A 4,394-nucleotide genomic window follows, 5' to 3' on the forward strand; every position below is an offset into this window, starting at 1 on the left:
GTAGCTGTTGCCAAATGAAGAGAATGGAGGCCAGTGAGGCACCTGGCTCACAGTCATTAAGTGGAGATGATATGATTCAAACCTAGCTATCTCAGTCCACAGCCTAGATTCTTAACTACTTTATGCTCCCTTGCCAAATGCAACTAGGGCTTCTTTATATGAAAAGAAGCGAATGCCAACTGTTTCCACCTATAGAATTGCCAGAGATAGCAAATAAAAACACAAGACTCCCAATGTCAATTCCAGGTAACGGATGAAGAATTTTTTGTTTGTTTGTTTTCTGAATAAGTTATGTCCCAAATATTGTCCAGGACATACTTAAACTAAAATATTATTAGTTGTTTATCTCGGTTCAAATTTAACTAGATATCCTATATTTTATCTGGCAGCTGTACATGGCCCAATCCAATATCTCTTCCATTTTTGCTCTCAGGAGCAAAACTTAATTTATCACATGCATGGCTTAGAGGGCACAGTGAAGAAAACATTTTCAGAGGAAATTTCAGAAATTCAGATCTGCTGAAATCATTGGTATAGGACTCACTGAGTAGTGTGCATTCAATGAGCTTGCCTAGGCAGCCAGCCTTAATTTCAAGTTTGATGGTGTGGTGGGTGCAGACCATTGCTGAATGCTGTCCTACACTAGGTGACATTGAATTCCTTCTTCTTTATCATTGTGGGACTTTTCATACTCTCAAACTCTGCAAGTACTAAAAACATAAGTTTGGATATATATGTATATGTATGGCGTACCTCCTTCTCATTCTGTTCAGCTCCTGGAGCTCAGAAGAATCTTCTTTCCCACAAGAAACAAAATGCTGAGCCAGGCTGCAGAATCCTTTATAAATGCACATTGCTAACTGCTTTTGTGGGCCAGGACTGCAGAGAAGTGAGATGCAATGAAAATGGGATCCCAAAACTCAGCAGTTAGAAATCAAGCTGAAGGCGAGTGATTACAGACTCCAAGTGGGTGTGGTCAGACATCCAAAGGCAGAGCAGTAATCAGGGCTCAGGAAATAGACAAACAGAAATTTTTGGCTCAAATTAAACATGGAATCTTCAGCAACTATATTGATGAGCCAGCCTTTAAAGTCTATGTTTTTTGTTGGTTGGTTTGTTATTTTTTTGATACAAAAAGCAAAAACTTTTCTTCAATTGTCATCAATGTTTGAAATTGCTAAACCGGATGGAAATAGGTATAAAACCCAACATGTATATCTTTTAAGTCTTTGAATATATCCTAGGATGTGGTACTGCTTTTGATCAACTGTTTTGAAGGTATGGGATATGCAAATAGCTACCAGTTGGCTCTCTTACTCTAAGCAGCCTTTACAAAAGAGGTCAAAGAGCTAATCTGGGGATTCCGAAAGTTGCGAAGGATAAACATTTCTATTATATACTCAGAGAAAAATGCAGTTTCTTCTCAGGGTGCGCTGCTGGCAGTACTGCCAGCTCTCCGCATTCCACAAGGCCCTCCGCCCCACCCAGCCCAATAAATCATGCTGGCTGGCATACAAGGCCAAGCAAGTTTATGTCATATGTCAGATTTGTGTGCGCCATAGGGGCCGAAAAGGCCCAGTTCCCAAGGGTGTGACCTATGGCAAGCCTGTCCATCACGGTGTTAACCAGCTAAAGTTTGCTTAAAGCCTTCAGTGTTGCCGGGGGAGGGAGCTGGACGCCACTGTGGGGCTCCGAGAGTCCTGAATTCTTACTGGGTTGGTGAAAATTCCACATACAAACAAATCCTTTGAGGTTATCCTCATTGATCCATTCCCTAAAGCTATCAGACGGAATCCTAACACCCAGTTGTTCACCAAACCAGTCCACACGCACAGGGAGATGCGAAGCTGACATCTGCAGGCCGCAAGAGCCGTGGCCTTGGAAAGGGCCACAACCACCATTCTGTTAGTGGTTCTCACCGTGCAGCTTGGAGAAGGCACAGTACTCTCCAGCTCCATTGTTACTGCTAATATGAGTAATGTTTGTAAAATTCTTACCTAGTAAACAATTAAGGACAGTTATGTCTGCTTAAAAGTGTTCTTTAATGTGTCTGTTAAAACTACTCTGCAGATTGTTTCATGAATGCATTGTCAAAATATGAAAGTTAAAGTGCAGTAGTAATGTTTGAACTAAATGTGTATCTTGTTTCTCATAAGATAAATACTTTTTCCTTTGCTTTATCTTATTAGGGAGTTGCTATGTCAGTGTTAAAAATGCTGTTTGGTATTACAGGTGTAAAATCTGTAAAAGGAATGCAGAACCAGCCATGTAGATTTGTTGGTGCCTGTGATGAAACCTACAACTTTATTGGGGTAATGCATGCTCTGCTGGTTTACTCTCAATGGGACTGATATTTGGAGTTTGGCAAGGACAAACATTTTAAATTGAATCTTGCTTGGAAATGTGAAGTATATCCTCATCCATTCTCAGGATCATGCAGAAAAATGAAAGTTGACTATGGGACTCACATTTTTAGATTTAAACCAAAATTCTGTTTACATAACTGCTGGTTCTGAAAGAAGAAAAGTTTAAAAGAATGCCACTGTTATTAGGAAAATTGAACAATCCTGTGGCAAGGGGGTTCTCTTACAAATGAAACAAATTCCTGTTAATGTACACAAAGTTGGCTTGGTCTCCACAATACTAGTGAAGTTCACAAAAGGTGGAGGCTCCTGGTTCAATCCCATGACTCCATGGGATCTGTAGAATACTGAATTTCGTGCAAAGCAGTAATGGTAATTACACTGGTGGTAATCACACTGAAGAAAATTGACCATAAAGTAAATGAGAATTATTAGCCTTAAGGTTGTAATGTTAATTTGTGACCATTATGAACCCTCTAGCCACCATAGGGAAAAAATACAATTGGCTCTATTTAAAAGCACTTCATTGGCTTAGTTCAGTCAGTCTTAAACGTCATCTTGGATCAACCTACTTTATTCATTATTCCCATAAGGCTACTGAGAACAGTTACGTAGTTGGTGTCAATACACGTTCATGGTTTCCAATCTAACCGTATGCATTGTCTAGTTATTTTTTTCATCCCTACTCAAACTACCCTCAAAATCCTTAACTACCACAAAATTTCCAGGCTCTCCATTGTGCCCACCTTAATGTTAAAACATAGACTAGGTTTCTCTTTCCCAGAGTGAATTATAGTGTGTAGGAAATACAAAAGAGGAATTGCCCCAATTTCCAATTCTGGGTTTGCTGACTTAAGAATAGGTAGTTTGATTTCAAAATCTGATTGCTGCTTTCCTTGAACCAATTTTTCTATTTTCTTCAGGGGTCTTAAAAGGCTCAGTTAAATTATTTCCAGAAAACATGTAGCAGACTCATAAAACCTCTTGAGACCTAAATTCCTTTGCACTCAAAAATCTTAAACCATCTGCTTTGTGTGTAAATTTTGTTCAACTAAAGGCATAAAGTCTATTAAACTGAAAAAAAAAGTGTTAATTATAGTCCCACAGGGACCAGTAGTGTCAGTAAACTTAGTTGACCCACAGGTATTCTATCTGGGAGAATAACATCCGCTTCAAGTATTTACAATGGAGAGAATTTAATGCAGGAAACCAGGTGATAGAGAAGTAGGAAAATCAAGTGGAAGCTAGTAAGGAACTCAGGAAACAGTAAGAAGTCACTTCTATGGTGGAAGGAATTAGTGCTTTGGGATCCCAGGGATGAGGTCACCTCGTAGAAGCCAGAACCCTGGCAGGGCCTATTGGGAGCCTGAGGCATGGAAAAGATGGAGCTGTTGCCAGAGAAGCTGCCCAACATATTATTCTTTAATCAGGTGGTGGTTCTCATTGCAACTGCTATCCATATGTTGAATCCTCATTTGAGCAAATTAATACAGTGACTGACGCAGATCTGGACACTGAATGGTGCCTGTGGCAATTCCTAATAGAATTGCAATAATAATAATAATAATAAAAAGCTCTTAGATTTTAAAGAAAGGTTTTGCAGGCTTGGAAAGCAGAAGGGAAGAAAGCCTGTTTCCTTGCTTGCTGTGACATGACATAGAACAAAATGTGTTCTTTGCTATCCATATTGTATGTAGAGTGTGTTGTTGTTGGTAAACTATTTCTTTTGGACCGTAGATTGAAGCAGAATTTGAGGGGGAATGGATATCATCTATAGCAGAGCTGCTCAAAGTGGGGGTCTGCTTTGTGAGCTATTTATTATTGGTTCATGATGCAAAAAGTATAGAAATAGAGAATTTAAAATGACTCTGTCAGACTGGTATCAAAATTTCTATGCCTATTGTATATAATAATAAAATATTGAGGCTTGCTTTTTATGTTCTTTTTAATTTCATTTTTCTAGCAATGCATTTTTATTGCATTTTTCCAATGAATTTGTCCGTGACAGATTAGAAACAAAAATTTACTGTT

The 4,394-nt window shown here is 38.9% G+C and overlaps 1 pseudogene across 1 annotated transcript; it reads left to right on the forward strand.

Annotated features, from left to right (window-relative positions):
• The first annotated feature begins 1,410 nt into the window (after positions 1–1,410).
• LOC308510006 (large ribosomal subunit protein eL15-like) lies at positions 1,411–1,970 on the forward strand (annotated as a pseudogene). Its single transcript has one exon. The product of its transcript is annotated as a large ribosomal subunit protein eL15-like (transcript).
• The last annotated feature ends 2,424 nt before the right edge of the window (positions 1,971–4,394 follow it).

Source organism: Rhinolophus hipposideros, assembly GCF_964194185.1.
Source record: "Rhinolophus hipposideros genome assembly, chromosome: 2".
NCBI lineage: Eukaryota > Metazoa > Chordata > Mammalia > Chiroptera > Rhinolophidae > Rhinolophus > Rhinolophus hipposideros.